At 41.8% G+C, this 22,688-nt stretch overlaps 3 long non-coding RNA genes across 5 annotated transcripts; all 3 read left to right on the forward strand.

The window, feature by feature from the left end:
* The first annotated feature begins 13,275 nt into the window (after positions 1-13,275).
* LOC123185300 (uncharacterized) lies at positions 13,276-14,469 on the forward strand. Of its 2 annotated transcripts, none has more exons than XR_006493305.1 (3): positions 13,276-13,444; positions 13,576-13,695; positions 14,337-14,469. It is a non-coding gene; the product is annotated as an uncharacterized lncRNA (long non-coding RNA). The 2 variants fall into 2 exon arrangements; XR_006493306.1 differs by having other exon boundaries at positions 13,580-13,695.
* A 430-nt stretch (positions 14,470-14,899) lies between these two features.
* On the forward strand, positions 14,900-16,310 carry LOC123185301 (uncharacterized). 2 transcript variants are annotated; one of them, XR_006493309.1, is made up of 4 exons: positions 14,900-14,930; positions 15,076-15,168; positions 15,777-15,892; positions 16,273-16,310. It is a non-coding gene; the product is annotated as an uncharacterized lncRNA (long non-coding RNA). The 2 variants fall into 2 exon arrangements; XR_006493308.1 differs by lacking the exon at positions 16,273-16,310 and having other exon boundaries at positions 15,777-16,266.
* Positions 16,311-16,338: 28 nt separating this feature from the next.
* Positions 16,339-18,498, forward strand: LOC123185302 (uncharacterized). Its single transcript, XR_006493310.1, has 3 exons — positions 16,339-16,364; positions 17,803-17,883; positions 18,339-18,498. It is a non-coding gene; the product is annotated as an uncharacterized lncRNA (long non-coding RNA).
* The last annotated feature ends 4,190 nt before the right edge of the window (positions 18,499-22,688 follow it).

The following is a 22,688-nucleotide window of genomic DNA, read 5'->3' on the forward strand; positions in this document are numbered from 1 at the left end:
TGCCCTTTCACCATTTCTTAAATTCTTGGAGATCCGTAACTCCGATTGGGCTAAAATTTGGACACGGTTTTTATCCGGATATTAGCTTTCTTGCAGAGAAAGAAGGGAACAACCACCTTACGGGGTGGCCACGAGGTTCCAGGGCGCGCCTGACCCCCTGGGGCACACCCCCTGCCTCGTGGCCTTCTCGGGCATCGTCTCGCGTTGATTCTTCTTCCCCAAAATCACATATATTCCAAAAAAAATCTCTGTAATATTTTATCCCATTTGGACTCCATTTGATATAGATTTTCTACGAAACAAAAAACATGCAACAAACAGGAACTGGCACTGGGCACTGGATGAATATGTTAGTCCCAAAAATAGTATAAAAAGTTGCCAAAAGTATATGAAAGTTGTATAATATTGGCATGGAACATCAAAAACTATAGACACGATGGAGACGTATCAGCCATAATGGGTCGTGAGTTAGCGGGCCGTAAATGGGCTATATACGAACATGCCGTTAACAGGCTTTCCATGGGCCAGCCCGCTACCTTTTTACCAAGTCAAACGGGCCGACCTTTTCACCGGAATGGGCCTCTGTTGGACCCTGCAACATGTCGACATATCATAGGCGCCTCCTGTCCAATGAGTGGATGACATCTGTCCCAATGGTGAGCCAACACGTGGTTTCTCTGGCCATTGAGAATTTTACACGTGGAAAATCCCCATTGGTCCGGGCTGTTAACGGGTTATCGGATCCAAAACCGGACCCGATAGCTTAACAGCGACCTGTTACGGTGGATGCCACGTGTCGGTTACCCTTAACGAAAGCACTTCCATGATGCGCCATTTATCGTCATGGAAGTGGAAACTTCCATGATGATAATTTCAGTAATGTCATGGAACACTTCTACGACGGCACAGATATGGCTATCTTGATTCTGTCATAAAATCGTCATGGATGTACATGCATGACAGAAAATGTGACCTACTATGACAAACATGTATCATCACAGAAGCGTATTTTTTGTAGTGTAACTTGTCAACCACTTCGTCACCTAGAGATGGAGGGTGGATTAGTTCTCTAGAGACAGCTTTTTCGAGGGCGCGAGGTTTCCTTACCGAAACAGGAAGAATAGGGAGCTCCATGTGCATTTCCCCCTCGACGTTTTCTTCGCCTCGTTCTCCAGCAAGCTTTTCTGGCAACTCATCTATTGGTTCATCCTCAACTTCTTCGTCCACATCGGCTGGCATGAAATCAAGTTCACAGGTGCCTCCGGCCATTCTTGCTTCCACCAACCTGTTGGCGATATGTGCCAGCTCTTCATCGGTGGTATTGCAGGTAAGGTCCGTCTCCTCCTTGATGGCTTTCTCCACCAGGGTGTCAAACCATCTCCTCATCGCGCCTTTGGGCGGTTCTTGCCAAGAACCCTCGATGTCGTGGGCATTACAGTCAGGAATCATTGCAATAATGGCATCCTTGGCAGAATTGTTGCACGAAGGCACTACGTTCGCCGGCAGGTTGAACTTACTGGTGGCATGAAAGAGCTGGTGGCAGAGGACTCTGTGTTGCATTACTGTCAAGTTGGCGCCAAGCCCAGCACTAACCCCCATGATATTAGCTCCATTCTTGTAATCCCGGGCTGGCCTTCCCTTGTCCTGAAGGGGGGCGATGCGGTGGCGGAGGAAATCTGCTCCTACCGTCTCGATGGTGAGGCCGGCGGCCCTGAGGCAAAGGATGCGTGTTGTGGCGATTGAGAGCTTATTGTCATTTACGTCAAGGGAGCTGCTACTTGTGAGTCGCGTTGGGATTTGCCCGAAGAGAATAGGATGATGCGATATAGTAGAGATAAGTATTTCCCTCGGTTAAGAACCAAGGTTATCAATCTAGTAGGAGAACCAAGAAACACCTCATTGGCAGTACCTACGCACAAAATAACAAATACTTGCACCCAACATAAACAAGGGGTTGTCAATCCCTCGGAGGTTAATTGCAAGGATCAAATCTCGTAGTGATGGATAGATAGATAAAACACAAAATAAAATAAAGTAAAGAAAATTGCACAAAAGTATTTTTGAGATTTTAATATATGATCATAAGTAGACCCCGGGGACATAGTTTTCACTAGAGGCTTCTCTCTTCAAAATAGTGTATGATTGGTAGATAAATTACTGCTCGACAGTTGATAGAAAAGCAAATAATCATGACGATATCCAAGGCAATGATCATGTATATAGGAATCACTTCCGAGACAATTAGACTGACTCCTGCCTGCATCTACTACTATTACTCCACACATCAACCACTATCCAGCATGCATCTAGAGTATTCAATTCATAAAGAACAGAGTAATGCTTTAAAAAAGATGACATGATGTAGACAAAGTAAACTCACGCATGAATAAACCCCATCTTTTTATCCTTAATGGTAACAATACAAATACATATCTTCTTCCTTTCTATCACTAGGATATAGATTACCGCAAGATTGAACCCATTACAAAGCTTCTCTCCCATTGCAAGAAAAATCAATCTAGTTGGCCAAACCAAAGCAATAAATCGGAGAGAAATACAAAGCTATAATAATCATGCACAAAAGAGTTCAGAGAAGACTCAAATAATATTCATGGATAATCTGATCATAAATTCACAATTCTTCGGATCCCAACAAACACACTGCAAAAAGTGATTACCTCGAATAGAACTCCAACAACATCAAGGAGAACATTGTATTGAAGATGAAAGAGAGAAGAAGCCATCTAGTTATTAGCTATGGACCCGTAGGTCTGTGGTAACTACTCACACATCATCGGAAGGGTAGCAAGGTTGAAATAGAGCCCCTCCGTGGTCGGTTCCCCATCCGACAGAGTACCGAAAAAGGCCTCCAGATGGGATGTCGCGAGAAAAGAAGCTTTTGCGGCAGTAAAAGTATTCCGGGTGGCTCTTTGTTGGTTTCCCGATTTTAGAGAATTTATAGAGGCGGAATTAGGTCAAAGGGACACTCGTGGAACCCAGAAGCCACCAGGGTGCACCTACCCCCCTGAGCGTGCCCTGGTGCCTCGTGGCCCCATCCTTCATCTTCTGGCCCTCTCCCGAAGCTTCCAGGGTCTCTCATGTCCAGAAAAAAATCTCCAAAATTTTTTGTGGAATTTGAACTTGTACTAATATTTTGGAAAACCAAGAATAGGCAAAAAAAAACAACCACTCGTACATCGAGGTGCTATAAAACTATTTTTAACCCCTTTCCGCGACGACATTTTGAACCGTCGCCACGTGAGTGACTGCGATAGGGGGAGGGTCCTTCCCACATGACCCAGAAACCGTCGGGGACAGGCCATCCTGGTACACACGCTCGGCAAAATGAGGGCTTGTGCGACGGACGAGCGATCAAATACGGTTATACGTATAGTTGTGCTAAAAAATACAATTATACAGGCAAATCGTTTCCAGTCATAAGTACATCCCACACAGTTAGTCCCAGCTAAATGTTTCCATTTGTATGTACATTCCACACAGTCAATCCAAGGAATATGTTTCCATTAGTATGTACATCCCACACAGTTAATCCAAGAAGTACGTATCTGTTCGTATATATATTCCACACAGTCACTTCAAGGAAAACGTTTCCGTTCACAAGTACAGCACACACAATTTTCCCCTTAAATTGTTTGTGATAGCATTGTTATTGCACACGATATTAACAATTTTATCGTTTGCGTTATTGAATGCATCACACACGATGCATAGAAGAAACTTTGTGCCAAAGGCTGTCCATCACACACACTTTTATGTGGTAAACGTTTGCACAAGGTGGCATAACGCAGACAGTTTTCAAGAGGATGTCGTGTGTGATTGTTCATTGATCCAACATGGTTCATTCCTAGAAACTGTGTGTGTGTTGCCTGAGGTCATCGCCCACGGTGTTTTCACAACAACCGTTTGCAATAGAAAAATCCAATTAGCAGGCTAATTGGCCATTAGTAGGCTAATTTCCCTATTATTAATAATCCATTTATTAATCTAACTGAAATTTCATATTAAGCACACAATATATTTCATTTTCATATTAAGGAAGCTGAATTTCATAATTGAAATACGCCAGAGTACAACATCATATAGCTTCAGCACACAGCTACCCCATTACACAACTGCACCAACACCAAGTTTCACATGCAACATCTATACCTTTGAAAATTAGCATCATAGACGGTACATAGACAGATGGATCTCATCTGGGAAACTGCTGAAGCGAAAGGTGAATATTGAGCCTTCATTGATGTTGAAGGTCGTCTTTGCAACTTTAGGCCAGTGCCTGTCCATCATTCGTCCTCTTCGGGAACACTTCAATATTGAACCGTGGGTGTTGTATGAATACCTTGCTCGCCTCCTAACCATACAGGTGGTTTGAGAGGTAATCATCACTGAACTACTTTGGAAAGGCCTGAAAACAAGGATATGCATAAATATCTTCTCTAGATTTGAAATTGCACAAGGGAATTAAAAAGACAAGGCATAACAATTAGTACCATCCCGTAGTGAACTGATGTCTTCTTCATTGTGCAGACAAAGATCTTGTTTTTTGTGGCTAATTTCTTTATTGTAACAATCTTTCTCGGTTTCTTGACTTGACTAATATTCATGGACAACTCATTTCCACATATGCAAAAATGGTCAAACAGTGGGTCAAAACCTCTGACGACAGGACCTACATGTGCAAAACCAAATTGTTAAAAACCTAATATTTTAAAAAAAGAAGTGGAAAGGTGTGTTATTAACTACAACATGCCTAATATTTAAAAACAAGAAAACATAGTCATTCAAACTTGTATTGTGCAGGTCTAAGTACACTAGTTATTGGCCCTGTTTGGATCCAAGGTTAGAGTTAGTTTGAGCTAGTTTGGGCTCAAATAGCCCTAAAGTATCCAAACATGAGGGCTAGTTTGAGCTAGTTGCGTCAAACCCACCCAAAGCAACTATCCCACCCAAGAGGTGCTGATTGGGGCTAGTTCTCCTAGTGCATTTATTGTCAATCTAACACTGTCATCCAGACACCTCTTTGGCTAGAGTTAGTTCAGGGTTAGTCATTGTTTAGTATCATTGTTATTTAGGAAACATAGGATAGTGTAGGATTTATTCTACCTTGACTTGTACTCCAAGATGACCATGTATTACTATATATATGCCCACGAGGCTCAAGCAATACAATCAACTATTCCACCAATCTCTCTATCTCCCCCCTTTTAACTGTCATGAGCTAGAAACTAACTCTAACCTCTAGCTAAGTTAGAGTATCCAAACAGTGCCATTGTTAAATCAAATGGAAAGGCATGTTCAATATTCCCTCCGATCCATTTTACTCTACATATAAGAATTGTCTGAAGTAAAACTTCATAAAGTTTGACCTTATTTATACGAAAAAATATCAACATCTACCATGCTATACAATATGAAAATTTAAGTCATGACACATGTACTGATATTTATTTCATATTGTGAATGTTGGTATTTTGTTCTATAAAGTTGGTCAAACTTTACGAGGCTTGACTTTATACAAATCTTATATGTGAACTATATAGATTCGGAGGGAGTACACATGCATAACTGCAACCAAATATAGCCATTCATAGAGCTATTGTTAAATTTGGTATTGATGAAATTGAACTGCACAGTTCATACTAGCACATATAGAACATCACACTGTTAATAGCTGAAATAAACAAGGCATACTATGAACAACCAAAGATGGCAACTGAAACCGGACATATGCTAACTACAAACAACCATAAACCATAGAAATAAACAAGGCGTAATGCAAACAACCAAATATAGCAATATATACTGGATATGTTCTCACTACAAAAGGGGTTTGAGAAAAAAATCATGGGTTTCCTGACTTGTCACAGATTGGCTCCTCCTCGTGGTCACCGTCGATGAGGTCTAACTTTTCATCTGAGTATCCCAAGCCAGCGTCGCAGAACGTGTCCTTCAGAAATGAAAAAAGTGGCTCCATGGCGATGAAGGATGGCAAATTGTTCATAACGAGCCGCAAGAGATCAGCGGCAGGGCCATTGATGAGATCGACGGTTGTCAAACCCGAAGTGTTGGGGTTGGCAACTTTAACATGTGACATAACCTGCGTCAAGCCGTCGGTGTCGACGACCTCAATGTCGTAGCCGGCATCCGTGACATGCCAGAATACTCTAGCCCACTGATTGAAATGCTCGGCGGCCAGGTCCACTCATCATCGTCGGCTTCCTCGGCGGCCACCTCGTCGACATCGGGCTAAGAGGTCGCGGTAAGCTCTTTTAGGCCATTTGCTCCTCCAGGCTGTGACGCTTTGGAGTGGGAGAGGGGTGGGGACGGGGATCTCTGGGAAAGGGGGCATTTCGCAGGCATCATCTAAGAAACTCAGGGCGGTGAGGCTATGTATATCGGTGGGTAAACTGCACGGGAAGACCGGCAGAGGTTGACGATGGAGGCGGGACGGCGGCGGCGACCTAGCTAGGTTTGGAGCAAGGGAAGGGTGGTGTGTATGTGTGTGAGCGGGGGATTTGGTGTGTGTGTGTGGAGGGGTCCAAGGTGGTGTTTGAGCAAATGTCACGGGTACTGAAAATTTTACTAGGCGGGAGTAAAATGGCGGGGCTACCAAAAATTTGGATCAAGGGATTGAAGCAGAGCAGAGCAGGAGTAATGAACATCACACATGGTTAAATACAATAATCATGTGCTATCAAACAGAAAAATGCTCCAGCCGAGTAGATATTTTTGAGATTGTGAGGGATGGAGGCGGGAGTAAAATGTCGGGGCTACTGAAAATTTGGATCTACAGATTAAAGTAGAGCGGGAGTAACATACATCGCACACGGTCCAGACATACTAATTGTGTGCTATCAAACAAAAAAACCATCTACGCGGATAGATATTTTGGAGATTGGAAGGGAGTAGATGTTTTCGAGAGGGGGAGGGAAGCCTCATGGAGGCCAATCTACTGTGATCATGTGGGTGACAGGGGCAGGGTCGCGGCACATGGGTAGTCCTAGGGAACCGTGTCCGTTTCGTATCTGATCGCAGACGGTTGCTGCGTCCGACTCCTATGATGTTTAGAAATTGGGCCAAAAAACGCGAGAAAGGGTCAGAACATGAACACACTTGCATGTGAACCAAATATATCTTTACCTGATATACCTGATATTAAAGGACGGAAATTTTCATAGTTCTCCATACATCATCCTTTTATATTTGTTGATCTTAAGTTAACCGTAAAGATTGATGGCTAAGATTTAAAGTATAGATTTGATAAAAATTACCCATCAATGCCACCCATAAGTAGGAGAAAAAAAGTTACTTGCCCACCAATTCCTTGACTACAACAATGCAGCAACATGGTGTTAAATTATGACCACGTATACATATGTGTCCTTGTCGTGCACGTATAGGCATTTGTCCATATTCGTATCTTAGCTGTTACCGAGTAGGATTAGCATTGGCTAGCTAGCTAATATATATATGTAGGTACCCCAGCCAGCTGTAACTGAAACAAGAGGAACGTCAGATTCCTGTGGCTATCAATCGATCCTTGTGTGTGTGTGTGTCTTTCCAGCCAAAAAAATTGGCTGTTGTGCATCGATCAAGTTGGTTAGCTAGGTTCTCTGCATACACATCTGCCCGATATACCGGGCAAGCTTTGTACGTACTACATAGTCAATTAGGAGAGATCGAGCCGGCTTGCGGTAGGAACCAAGCAGCCAGTGTCCCTTCACTTTGTCGTCGTTCATTGCCCGTTGTCAGAAATTTCTCGATGACACAGTCTAGCTAACATGGTGGCTACCGGCTGACTAGCACCCTGGAGCTCCGTCCTGTCGATTGCAAGAACGGGCTGCTCCTAGCCAAGGATCCAACAACCCAGCCAACTCAATCCACGACCGACACAATCCATGAGCATGGGCGCTACAAAGTCCAAGTAGGTCTCGGTAATATGCCTGAACCTTACAATTCGATGATGGGGATGAAGTGGGTAACTGTGTTGAACTTTAGGCCGGTGTATGGCGTGCGCGATACGACGCCTTTGATTTTTCGCGTCTCACTGCACGAAGTGTTCCAACCCAACGCAGCGCAGGTGTCAGGAAGTTGTATCATCCATGCACCTCGTGCATCCGCAATATCCGTGGCACATCTGGACGGAAAGATAGCCGTGACTGAGATAGTCCTGCACCATCGTGATCAACGCGGCTCTCATGTAGAAATACTTTCCTTTGGTTGCATCCCATGTCTTGGCCGGCGTTGTTCATAAGTTCTGTAGCTCCTCTTTCAGTAACCTGAGATACATATTTATATCATTTTCCGGTTGTCTCGGCCCTTGAATAAGCATAGCCACGTGTTTGTATTTTTCCTTCATGCACAACCAGGAAGGAGGTTGTACATCCATACAAACACGGGCCATGTGCTATGATTGGTGTTCTGGTTGCCAAATGGATTCATGCCATCACTACTAGTGCCAAGCACGATATTCCTTGGATCATTTGCAGAAAATCAAATTCAGCATTTGAAGCTCTCCACTGGCTAGCATCTGCGAGATGTCTTAGCTTCGGCTCATCTTCGTCATCTGGCTTCACCCTCTTCGCATGCTAGCGCATAAGCTTTGTTTCCTTAGGATCTACGAAATACCGCTGTAGACGCGGAGTGATCGGAAAGTACCATACAACTTTCTATGGAGCATTCTTTTCGGCCTTTTTTATATCGTGAAGCATTGCACTTTGGACAGATGGTTTTTTCTACGTGCTCGTTCCGATATATGATGTAGTCATTGATGCATGTGTGATATCTAATGTGTGGCAGATCAAGAGGGCACACGATTTTCTTTGCCTCCTCGACACTAGTAGGACACAGCCTTCCCGCGGGAAGAACCTTCTTTAGATACTTCAGAAGCTCATCTAGGCTTGTATCTGTCCATTTGTTTTTTGCCTTCATCTTTAGAAGTTCTAGTGTGAAACTCAAGCGGGTCACCTTGGGATTGCAACCATCATACAAAGAAGTCATCGAGTCTACCTCCAGTTGCGCTAGTTTGGCCTCCTCTCTAGAAACAGCTCTGTCGCTAGTCGTCTTCTTGCGAAGCAGGTCTCGAACATGCGGGTCCCGCATGGCTGAACTTGGTAGTGACGAAGACGGCGGCATGTCCGCTTCTTCTCCACCTTGAACTGCCTCTTCGCCATCGACATTTCCGAGGTCGTCTTCCTCTTCGGGCACATAATCGGTCATCTCTTCGTCCGGTGGCCCCATGTCGTTATTTCCAGCCCCGTCGACATCCTCCTCCTCATCATCATCATCATCATCTTCACTTATCCATCGAGTATGGCCATGCATGAAACCATGCATGAGCAGGTGCGCCTTGAATGTGTCACCCTTAAAGGGGTCGAGCCTGACTATTCCTTTTCATTTTCGACACGGACATAAAACATCCTTCAGTGTTTTTTCATATATGTCGTCCACAGCGGATTGCCAGTATCTTTTCACCATCCTTCCATTGACCTTCATGATCACCTGCGCGTGGAGCAAATATTATAACCATGTATATATGCATGCATGGATCAAATTCATACGAAAATTCGGCATGACCTTCCCTAAACATAGGACATATTGAGTTTGCCTGAAATTCGCCGAAACAGAATTGAAACGACATTTCGGCAAAATATAGGCAACTCATGTCACTCACATGCCACACACAATTCGGCATATTCATATCGCACATAGTTTCGGTCCTAATCACAAACACACATATTTCCATTCTTGCACAACTCTTTTTTTGCTCACCTATTTGTTGAGAGGGATATCGAGCACCTTCTTATAATTAGCTAGTAGCTCTAGATAGTGAGGTACCTACATAAATATAGCTCCAACTAGCTAGGGAGAGAGAGAGCTATGAGAGGGAGGAGGGAGGGCATTAATGGAGGGGGTGGTGGAGGGGCAAAGAAGAGAAGGGTAGAAGGGGCAAAAGAAAGGAAGAGGAAGGAGGGAGGGCATCAATGGAGGGGCTGGTGGAGGGGCAAAGAAGAGAAGGGGAGGAGGGACAAAAGAAAGGAAGGGAAAGGAGGGAGGGCATTAATGGAGGGGGGTAGGAGGGGCAAAGAAGAGGGAAAGCATTGAAGAACAAGCAAGTGCAAGAGGGAGGGGGAGAAAGAAAGGGGGGAGGAAGAAGAGGGGGAAAAGGTGGCAGATATTTTGGCTGACGACGATAGCAGTAGCGCGGGACACTAAAGCGCGCTACTGCGATGTGTGCCAGCCAAAATATCTACTGGTAAGTAAAACTAGCTATAGCGCTTGTCCAATACCCACGCTACTGGTAAAAGATTACACATAGAAGAAGTAGCAGTAGCACGTCTAGGTGGACAGGCGCTACTGCTATTTTATTAATAGTAGCGCTGGTTAGAGTACCAACGCTGCTACTATTTTTTGGCCGGGGGGTGTGGTGTGGCTAACTTACCAGTAGCATGCCCGAAGTAAACCCACGCTACTACTAAGTTGTACCCGTAGCGCACTTTATAACAGACGCTACTAGTACTTGTCAGTAGCATGGGGTTCTAAACACGTGCTACTGGTAAACTTCTATGTATAAGGCTTTTTCTAATAGTGCAAGGAAGAAGAGGCGCCTGGTCGCCGCTCTTCCTAGCATAGCCTTCTATGCCACACGGAGGCCTCACACCAACGACAACACGGCAAAGTGGCGCCAGGTTCATTCGCCACTATGGCAATTCCCTCAGGTCTGGCTCTGGGCAACTAGCGTCGTCCCGCGATGAGTGGAGGAGGCTATGGAGCTCAACCAGTGTCATGGTGTCTCCCCTGCTCAGGAACACTTTCGTGCCAGCGGCGGTGATTCTTCTTTTTTCTGTATTATAGTTAAGTCCATAATTTATCAATTCAACCCTCACATTAACAATCAAACCATCAGGTTCTGTGTGCAACATCTCTTGGAGTACAATGCAGACGCCTGCATTGTGTTCATCGAAGTGCTTCTGTAGGCGCAAAACTGAGTACTTTCGTGCTATTCAGTTTCATAAGCACACAATAGTTTGTCGTCCGTAATTGTACAGTAGTTGCTGATTAGTTGTAAAAAGAATACAATTGTGTGATATAATGAGAGAGAGCATCACTTCTACGAGAGGGCCCAGCAATCGAGGGAGCAAATGACTGCACGTGTTAAACAAAGCACTTCGTGTGATTTCATTTGAGCCTTCAGGTTTTGATCCATGGAACTGAATGTATATATAATATATATTTGTTAATGTGTAAACATACATTGTCTGGTTTTTCTCATGAAAAAAATAAAGTTGTATCATTTCCCAATATGGATGTGAGCTTATTCTTTTTAACATGGATGCAATATTAATCTTGATGTCAATTTGTAATTTTGTGATTCAATAGATTTTTGCATGCACGGGAGGTTAATCCATATATGTGAACTATTTATTGGACATCCATCTATTTAAACTTAGAGATATCATATTGAGATGATCTAGAACTCTTTCGCAAAAAAGAAGAAGAGATGATCTAGATCTGCCCTTACTAACCGTATAGATCAATATTAGTTTGCTTCTTTGATTTTTGTGTCCTCTTTTTTACCTAAAAGATGCGTATTTTCCTTATTAAGTATAATAATTAATAACTACTATTAGTTGGGTTTTGTAACACCATACATGATGGATGAGGTTTTTCCTTATAGCAAGAGTGTATATAAGAAGAAGAAAAGTTTTATAACTATAAAAAAAGTAGACAATACATTCCGATATAGAGTTAAACATGCATGTTACTGTTGCAATGCACGGGCTCTTTTGCTAGTGTATGAAAAGGGTGGTTTGGTATTCAAATACCAAATGCACAACTTTGATGTGGCACCTGTCGCACAAAGCGCACGTTATTATTGCTAGCCCCCCTCCCCCCCCCCCCACGCACAAACACACACACTTCGTGTTGCTGGGAGGGGAATACTAGCTATGAATGCATGCCCCCAAATAGGTAGGTCTGACATCTCACCGTACCGTAACACAAAACTGAAAGGAGTACATCATGGTCAACCACCCCACCCTCTCTGCTTCTGATGAAATGTGGACTGTGTGCGGGCCCACAGATGTGTTCCTGTGGCATTCGATGGGTGAGACCACATATGAACCACACCTGTGGGTGGTCCGATGTGTGTGTGTGAAAACGATGTGGTATGATATTTAAATAACCAAATCACAAATTTGATGTGGCACATGTGCATCGCAAATTAACCGGGCATCCCCGGTCCGACGGAGATTCATCTAGTATGAAGTAGTACTGTGCCCCCCCCACACACACATGTTTAGTCGGGCGGAGGGGGCATCTCACCAAGGCGTATTGTAAGACTAACCAAGAAGAATCACCACCTTGGTCGTATAACCTCTCTTGTTTGTTGGGTCAAAGTAATGCATTGACGTTCCACATGCGGCCCCACAACATAGGCTAGCTTGTCGTCGATAACCACACAAAGGAGTGCCTGAAGACAACCACTGTGTGCATGTGGCACAAACATATGTATAAAGTGTTATGTGGTCTTTAAATATACCCAATGCACAACTTTAATGTGGCAGCATGCTTTTAAAACCGGAAAGTCCTCACACAGAGCGAGGGTTCACGACGCGTAGTATTCTGTTACTAGTAACAGAATATTATTTTATTACCCCTCGCCCCTATAAGGGCACGACGCGCAGACCACGGTAGAAACCTCCCGACCAGCCCCCAACCTACCCACCTCCTTCCACCGAAGGCAGCCGTGGCGGACGAGGGAGTGATGGCGGTAGACGGAGCGAGGGAGCCCGCGGCGCCGTGACTGGCCGCCGATGGATCCACCTCCTTCCAATCTCTGATTCCCCACACCCGTCGACATACTTCTCCTCGTTTTCTCCTGACCAAGAGCGCTGGCGACCTTGCTCTTCTTCCTCCTCCAGACCAAATGTGTCACCGATCCCGCTCCTCTTCCTCCTCCTGGCACGCGCGCCGCCATCCCCGCACCTCCTTCCTCCTCCTGGCACCCGTGCTTCCTTCCTCCTCCTAGCATCCGTGCCGCCGCCCCCGCACCTCCTTCCTCCTCCTAGCACGCGCGCCGCCGCCGCACCTCCTTACTCCTCCTGCCATGCGCGCCGCTGCCCCGACCTTCCCTGCCGCACTCTCCTCCCAGGCTCCTACCGCCGCCCCGACCACATCCCCACCAGCTCCGGCCACCGCCGCGCCCCCATCTCCCCCAGCTCCCACACCGTGCATCTCGTCCTAGCGGGGCTCCATAACCACAGTACCGGACCACCCCAGGCCATTCAACGCCACCAACCCGGTCCGTTCATTGCAGCAACACCCAGGATCTGGCTACCACCATGTCGTTCCCACGGTGACGTTCGATGGAGCACCTCGTCTCTCTCCTGCTGCAGGGAGGCCCAGCTACTGCACTGTGGAGGTAAGATTCTTTCCTCTAGATTTCTTCTGGCGTCCAAAAATGTTATTTGATTTTTTCATGAAAAAATGAGGCACCTAATATGTCTCTTTGTTCTGCAAGTGAGCTGTAAAAAATAAAATGTGGCAAATTAGGTAGAGATTAAACATCCCCCGGAGCACATCGTCGGTGTCCATGAGCGGGGCTCCCGTGGATGGCTGGATCCCGTCGTCGGCGTCGATAGCGTCCACGAGCGCGAGCACCCCACATCCGGCGTGAGCAGCTCCTGAAACTATTTCCTTAACATTGCTACAATTCCGCACTTATGGTTGAGTCCTACTAGTACTGATGAAATATAGAATTGAGTGGAAAATTTAGTTGATTCCTGAGACCCTGACTAGATTTCCTACAGATACGGTTCAGGGTTTAGGATGCTGTAAAACAATTGTATACTTCTAGTTGCTGCTTCCTGCCACCAATGAATTGTGCAAGTTCAAAGAGTGCCGCATGACAAAATAAAAAAGTATTGTATGGCAAGTTCAGAATTTTGGTATCGTGAAAAGTGTGATTTTTGGATAGTATTTTGTACGATTCATTTGTTCATCTTCAGAACTTAGAAATATTAAGTCTACTTTTTTCTATGATGAAGGTACAAATAGCTCCACTAGAATTGGTAACTGGTGGAGATCATTCATGTTGATTACTTTTGACAAGAATAATAGTCCGCTAGAGAATTTGCTGAAGATTAGATAGGAGTGAAAAAACTAAAGGTTTGGAAGTGATGGTAAAAACTGATACGTCAAATTTAACATTCTCTTATTTCTGTTCTATTATTTTCTTTTAGTTTTGGTGTGTGAATTTGTGGATATATGAGCAGGCCCTAAAATTTATTTCTTCAATTCTCTTCCGCCGTCAGGTCGCGGCCTCTTCCTTCTGTAGGTCACCGCCTCCTGCTTCTGCAGGCCGTGCCCCATCCCCCGATTCCCGCAGCAGACAGGCCGTTCACCGCCGGCACCACAGTCCGTTCACTGCCGACAACCGAGGCCGTTCAACGGTGCAATGACGAGGTCTGGCCTTCCCCCTTCCTCTTTACATGTATCTTTGTATTCTGTTTCAGTTCATCTAGTTGTCGATCATAAGTTCGATTTCATCTGTGTTTCCATGTTATTCCTGTATAGTACGACGGGTATTTGTATTCATTTCAGTTCATCTACTTGCCGGTTGTAAGTCCAATTACATATGTTTCCATGTTCTTCATACAGTATGAGAAGATTTGTAGATGCACAACAGAGTTTGCAGACTGCCATGTTAAACAATGTCAACAGGTTGGAGAGACTCCCTCTTCTGTGCATAGAGGAACCTCTTTTGTCAATTAATTTAAGGTGCTTTGCTATTACAATTTTGGTGCACATGCAACAAGCAGCAAGGGAAAAAGAAGAGCAAGAATGACATCAGTAGTAAAAAATAATAGAACATCAGTCTAAAATTCCCCGCGCATCAGTACACCTATGTATTGCTTCTGCGATTTTCAAATATGGTTACAGTTGTTGCTTCGATTTTGCTGTTGATGTACATAGTTTGTGATGAGAAGATTTTGTAATTCATTTTGCCGATGGAATGAATTACTAAAAGTTCAAATTTGCTAATTTCTGCAGTTCTGGTTCTCTAGATTGGTCTTGGTACAGGATACATCTTAAGCTTGGTCTTGGTACAGGATACATCTTAAGCTGGAGTTCGTCGCTAAGCAGGTTTGATTATGCAAAGTTCAAGTTTTTTTTTGTGTGATGCAGTATAGCTCAACTACATTTTGTTACCTCTTTACTTTTAAATTGCTGACTGGATGTTGAACTAATTCTCTGCCTTCTCCATCACTTACGTGGTGTCCTATTTGCTTGAGCTATTGTACTCATGTATATTTCAAAAATACTAAGAAATGTGGCTATCAATTATCTTATATACAAAAATTTTGGGACTTGATCTATTGTACTCATGTATATGTCTAAATAGGACCAAATTTTGCTTGTTTTCTGCTTGTATGCATGTGGTTGAACTATTTAGCTATTGAGCGAAGTTTAAACTTTCTATGTGTGAAGGTTCAATCAAATTCATTTTCGTAGCTATGAGGTTGAGCCAATTTTCTCGGCTACTGAAACCGATCATTTGATAGGGAACTCAAAAGAAATAGCATATATGAGCATACGTGAAGTTCAAAAGTTCTGGTTCAGGGAAGTAGACATCCTGCAATTTTTGGGAATTAGTAGTTCACCTTTGCTAAGTGTAGCAAGTTCTCTGGTTGCAAAAATTAATTCACTTTGCAAAAACTCTGGAGGTCAACAATTTCTTTTGTTTGTTGTAGATGGAGATGTGTGTATGTATACATGTGTTCTGGAGATAGGAGAACTATCTGGTGGTGTGTGCGTGCTGCTGCATCCTCTTCCGGCTGCTCTAATTCACACCTTCAGTACAACTTCTGTATGCCCTCGTGTTCACGAATCTTGTAGTACTTTTTTCCATAAAAATCTTGTGGTACTATGTAAAGCAAGCGTGGCCAACACATAGTTTAGGTGTCGCGGTAGTACTCACTGTTGATGGTGGCCTTCTTTTGTGCCGCTACTACTTTGCCACCTAGAGTGGTACTGCTACTACTTATCATGTTGATAAAACCTCGCGAACAGTACATCTATTTGATTAACGATTCTGTAGGGAGAAAAAGTTCACCAATGTACAATCTCTAATCTCAATATACCAAAACTTTTTGTTTAGTAGTTGGTACTGCTCAAGTTTATTTCTTGATGTACACATGATGTCCAAATTCTTCTTTCAATTCGGTTCAATTTATAAATTTCATTCAGTTCAGCGAGGTGGAGATGGGGCACGGTGGAGTGTGACCGTGTGTGTGCAGACGGCCCACCGCAACATCACCGGCCGGATCTCGCTCTTCAGTGTATGTTTTGTATGCTTTTCAGTTCACCTACTTAACAATTGCAAGTCCAATTTCCTCCTTGTTTCCATGTTATTCCTCTAGAACAACAGGTGTTATGCCTCTATGTATCAAAAGAAACCTATGTTCTTTTCTATTCTTGCAAATGAAGCTGCACTTCTGTTCTGTTTGAACTTACTTGGCATAAAAATTAGTATTTGCTCTACTGTAAAAAAACATAAAATAAAATGTCTTGGTGCATGATCGAAGGTGCATCTAGAAGCATCCCCATGTCAATTGCAAAGGTTTCCAGGATGTGGCATCCGTACTAGTAGTCCAACCCGGCCGCCCCAGGCCGTTCACCGTCGCAGCTCCCAGGCCGATTGTGTCGACCCTTGTGCCACTACCTGTGGAGCTCCATCATTGTACTGCCCATACCTTTCTTGGCCGCCACACCGGGTCGTTCAGTGACACAACCTGAAGCAATTCGACGCTGTGGCATGGGAGGCACACACTTCGCCCGTTCATCCCAGGAGAGCAGTACATCACCTTGTGCAAGCAGACCCTTGTCAATGTACACTGATTCTCTAAGCTCCCTTGCCACTGCTCCAGTATGTCCAGCGCCGTCCCCAGTCCAGCCTCGTGGCATCCGGACGGTCAAGTTCATGCCGAGCAGCAGTCCACGTCCGTGAGCTTCTATTTCCACTATAGTGATTGGGTTGCCGTTTTCCTCACCCTTCCCGATGCACGACAACCCAGCCCACATGTTGCTGACGTCCGCCACCCCAAAATAGTTTTGGCTCTTCCTCAAGCTGCCATTTAACCTTTTGGTGTTTTTTTGTTAGTGATTGATTTTAGCAATTTGTAGCTATCTTGCATATGGAACCTGAAAGTCTAAGACTATTGTAGATTCAGTTCTTGTAGCACAAATGTCCCAGAGTTCGGTGACATCTCTAATTGATGTACTGTGGTCTTGCATCTCCAATGTATGTTGCTCAGCTTCCTCCCGATCCGCTTGATCTCGTCCTACTCCGAAGCATGCTTCGGTTCAACAAAAAGCTCCAGAAAAGTTCAGAGTTCTGCATACTTTGCATCTATGGTTGGCTCTTTTTTATTCGTCTGTTTGGGTTAAGGCAGGGAGAGGGAGCAGAAGGTCATCACGAAAAAATGTCTCTCCTAGATCCGAGCTGGCGACCTGTGCCTCTACTAATTAGGATGATGTGCACCTTTCCATGGTCTAATGTATTCCTTCTTGTTAGTTCTAAGTTTTCCCAAACTTCAGGATAAGCAGTTTTCTCATTTATTTTTCTTTTGTGTTTTGCATTCATTCTATGACAGAGGGTGATTGGATATTTTTGTGTGAGCCTGGAGGAATTCTAAAACATATATGTTCTGGTTATTATTTGATGCCCTCTACATCTTTTGTGCTATTTACATGGGTATTAAAACTATTTGCGTTCAGGTACAGCAAGAAGTTCATGTATTGATGCCCCTGGAGTCCATGTAGCTCTGCTGCCATGCTACCCTTATCGGCCTCGGCTATGTACGTCAGTCCAATACCGTCATCCCAGGCCGTTCACTGTCGTAGCGACCAGGCCGTTCATAGAAAAATGTTCATTATATTGATACCTAAAACTAGTCTTTGCTCACTTTTGAATTGAAAAAGAAAAAGGAGCCTCTCTAATAATAAGTTCATACAAAAACAGAAACAAAAATAAACAAAAAACATGAAACACAAAAACCCATGAAATTTGCAGGGAAAACATAATAAGTTCTAAGAAAATAAATATAGAAGTTCATATTTCAAAATGGATGAAGTATTTGGGAACTAAATGAAGTATTTCAAAGTACAGAACTTCTGTTTAGCTTTGTTTGTGTACTTCTAATGTTACTATGCATGAACTTGTCGTTATTTTTACATGTTTTACATGATTATGGTCATTTCGACCTTGACAAATTTCATTTCATCTTATATGGTTTTTTCCGTCCATCTTACAGGTCTAAGGAGCTCCCTTCTGTTCAGTGGATTCAACAAAAAAAGTCCCTGCTGCCACTGCATCCTCAGTTCAAGGGATTCCTTAGGGGCCTTCTACACCATCTTGCTAATGATGCCATCGCCCGATGCCATAGCCATGCTCGTCGTTCTTGTACTGCCATTCACATACTGCTCCCTGTTTTACTCCATTGAGATCCATAGAGATAAGTTATATTCAGTTCGCCACTTTTACAATTGATGGTCCTATGTTGACCGAAACAATAGTTCAAGCTCCTAAAAAAGCAATTATGTGTATGCTACATCACTTTGAGGAACTACAGTAAACAAAATAAGGAGAGCTTGGTACTACTTGATTTTTTATAGTACTACTTGAAGCCTTTCTGTTGTATACATTGTCTCCTATTTATTATAACCTCGTTAGAATGTTGGATGCACGTGGTCCTTCTCTTGTGCATATTCAGTTTCAAAATAAACGTTGAATTGAATGGAAAAAATCATGCCATCTACACTGGAAGTTCAAGAAAAGAGGAGAGCTCATTTACAGGTAAAAAATTCATGTACATCTACAGGGGAAGTTCAACTAAAAATAGAGTTCATTTACAGGTAATAAAAAATTGATGTACATACAATTGGTGGTCCGTTCTACAAAGGAAAATTGGTTTTCTACAAAGGAAAATTGGTTTAATTAAAAATATTGATCAGTAAAAGTTAAAAACGGTGGTCCGTTCGGAATAAAAGAAATGACAGAAATTCAAATTGTAAAAGTTCAAGCAGAAGGAAACCCCTTGCAATTCAAATGGTAAAAGTACAAGTAATAAAATAAGAGAAGTCCAGAACATCGTTGTAAAAAAATGTTTAGTTCAAAAAAAGAATAAACATACATTTTCTTTTTAAAAAATATCATTCAGTTCGATGATATAAACCATGTAAGCACAGGGCCGATGATACAATAACATTCAGTTCAACAATATAAACCATGCAAGTTCAGGGCTAGGATACAGTAAACTATTGAAAATTACAAGAAAAATATTACCAAAAAAACAGAGCAAAGTCTAGTTATTGAAAACACGCTTAGTACAAACCCATGCAAGCATCAGTACAAGTACCTTTTTTGGAACCATTTAAAATTACTATATCAAAAATATCTCAGTACAAACATACACATATATCAGTACGACTACTCTGTTTTTCAGACGAGAAAACAACATGATCCGTCATGTTGTATTCAAGATTACTCTTAAACAGCTGCAAAGTAGAGAAAATGTCCAACATGACTAAGTTTCGCATTTTCGATGGCTATCCAACGGTATATTATTTGCCCCATTTCGACAAACTTTTTAAAATGATCACGTTCAAAACCAATTTTAACCGTATTTGAATTCGTATTTAAACCGTAAGGAATTAGAAAAAACTTTACATACGCAAAAGTTGCGCATTTTCCATAGCTTTCCAACGCCATATCATTTGCGTCAATCCGACAAACCGTTTGCAAAAAACAGTGAAAACATTTCACCCATAATTTCATCGTTTTTCAAATTACTTTTAAATCAGATAGAATTTGAAAAAATACTAGATATATGGAAGATGCGGATTTTCACAAGCTTTCCAACGCCATCTCATTTGCTCAATTCCAACAAAACGTTTGGAAGTTAAGTCCAAAATACGATTCACGTTTTTGGTTTTGAAAAAAAGGTTTTTTTTTCAAAACTACTCTTAAATCATAATTTTTTTAGCAAAAACAAATTATAAGATTATAATGTGGATGTCAAGAGCTTTCCAATGATATATTACACGCCCCGTTTTAAAAAAAATGCAAAAAAATTTGAACTAAAGAAGACGATTTTTAACAGCAACAGAAAGCATCAGTTCAACTGCTCGAATTTCATCAGTTCAACCGCTTGAATTCATCAGTTCAAATAGGGTAACAGAATAATATTCTGTTACGCGTAATAGAATAGCCCAGATGTGTGTGTGTGTGTGTCTATATATAGGGTCACGCTATTCGTCACCCTGGTTGAGGAATAGTTATTCTTCACCCCTCTTTATTTTGACATCAATGCACCGTATTTTTATGTTTCGTAAATTTTGTCTTATTTGATACATAAAAAGAGAACGTAAGAAAATATGTACTCGCCGTAAAAAATATTTTATGTTACGTAAAATTACGAATGTAAAAACATAGTGTAAAATATAGAAAAAATGTGATTTTTCTGGTCTTATAACCTATATTTTTATTTTTTTAAACCAGATTTTACATATTGAATCAATCTGCACATAACTATTTATATTCTAAACGTAATTTATTTAGAAAGCGACTGTAAGATTACCTGGGGTGAGGAATAACTTATTCTGCACTTTTTATGTTTCGTAAATTTTGTCTTATTTCATACATAAAAAGAGAACGTAAGAAAATATGTACTCGCCGTAAAAAATATTTTATGTTACGTAAAATTACGAATGTAAAAACATAGTGTAAAATATAGAAAAAATGTGATTTTTCTGGTCTTATAACCTATATTTTTATTTTTTAAACCAGATTTTACATATTGAATCAATCTGCACATAACTATTTATATTCTAAACATAATTTATTTAGAAAGCGACTGTAAGATTACCTGGGGTGAGGAATAACTTATTCTGCACCCTGGGTGATGAATAGCGTATAGTGATGCTATTCATCACCCAGGGTGCAGAATAAGTTATTCCTCACCCCACGTAATCTTACAATCACTTCATAATTAAATTACATTTGGAATTTAAATAGTTACATTCCTATTGATTCACTACGTAAAATTTGGTATAAAAAAATAAAAATATAGGTCATAAGATAAGAAAATTTGGTATATTTTACACTATATTTTTATGTTTGTAATTTTACTTAACGTAAAATATTTTTTACGACGATTATATATTTTCTTATGGTCTCATTTTACGTCGGAAAAAGACAAAACTTACGAAACGTAAAATTACAGTGAATTGGTGGTAAAATAGAAGGGGTGAAGAATAAATATTCCTCACCCAGGGTGACGAATAGCGCAACCCTATATATTCTGTTACTAGTAACAGAATAATATATATATATATATATATAAACACTATTCTGATCAAACGATCAGAATAATATTCTGATCACAACCTGAACTGCCTGAGTAACGCGCCTGAACTTCGCTCTGTACGAACCCGACCTTCGGGCTATCTTCATAACCGTGGCTTCCCCCGCGAATTATTCTGGTTAGTCGTGTTCTATATGATGTTAGTGTAATCTAGAAACGTTTTTTAGCAACTAAATACCCGTTCTAAATAGAAATCTCGCTCGTTGGCGGATTTTGCTCTCGGGTTGTGATGAAATTGCGTTTTTTTACAATTTTACTGCCTGACTTGTTCGACCTGAACTTCTCTCAATGCTAGGTTGAACTTCCGCCAACATTTCCTAAATGGGGCTTGCGATATACCTTTGGAAAGCTATGGACACCAGTATCATGACCCAAGTTAATTTTTTGGCAAAATGTAAATGGTTTAAGAGCAGTTTTGAAACCGTTTTTTTTCATACAAAAAACGTGAATTGTATTTTCGATCGCATTTCTAAATCGTTTATCGAAATGAGACAAATAATATGGTGTTGGAAAGTTGCTGTAAAACTGCTCTTTCCACGTGTTGAAAGTTTTCTCTAATTCCTTATGGTTAAATATTAATTTGGAAAATCATAAAATTTTGCAAACCGAACAGTCGAGTTCTTCAATGTCATTTCTAAATGGCTAATCCAATTGAGGCAAATGATATGGCGTTGAAAAGTTTATGAAAATGCGCTACTTTTTCATGTTGAAAGGTTTTTTCTAATTTTGAATGGTTTAAAAGTAATTTAGAAAATGGTAGAAGTTCCACTGAGTTCGTATTTTCGACCTAATATTTTAACCGTAAGTCCGAATGCAGCAAATGATACGGCATCGGAAAGCATGAGCAAATGCGAAACTTTTTTGTATATATTTTTTCTCCTAATTCTTTGTGGTTTTAAGTCAATTTTGAAAATGGCTAAAAAATGTATTTTCCCCATAATTTCAATAGACTTTATCGAAATGGGGCAAATAATATACCTTTGAAAAGTTATAGAAAATTTGAAACTTTTTCATGTTCATGGTTTTCTTTGATTCCTAGCCGTTTTAAGTAATTTCAAAAATGGCGAGATCATTCGTTTTGCCTTTATCGCGAAACAGATTCCTCGAAAATGCACCGCGTGAAGAACTTGAACTTCTGGCATGTCTACTTGAACTTCACTCTGTTTTTCACGTGCTTTTTTTGCTCGCAGATCTTCATTTACTACTTGTAGCTCTTCATCCACTCACCGAAATTGAGCA

Source organism: Triticum aestivum, chromosome 2A (genome assembly GCF_018294505.1).
Source record: "Triticum aestivum cultivar Chinese Spring chromosome 2A, IWGSC CS RefSeq v2.1, whole genome shotgun sequence".
Taxonomy (NCBI): domain Eukaryota; kingdom Viridiplantae; phylum Streptophyta; class Magnoliopsida; order Poales; family Poaceae; genus Triticum; species Triticum aestivum.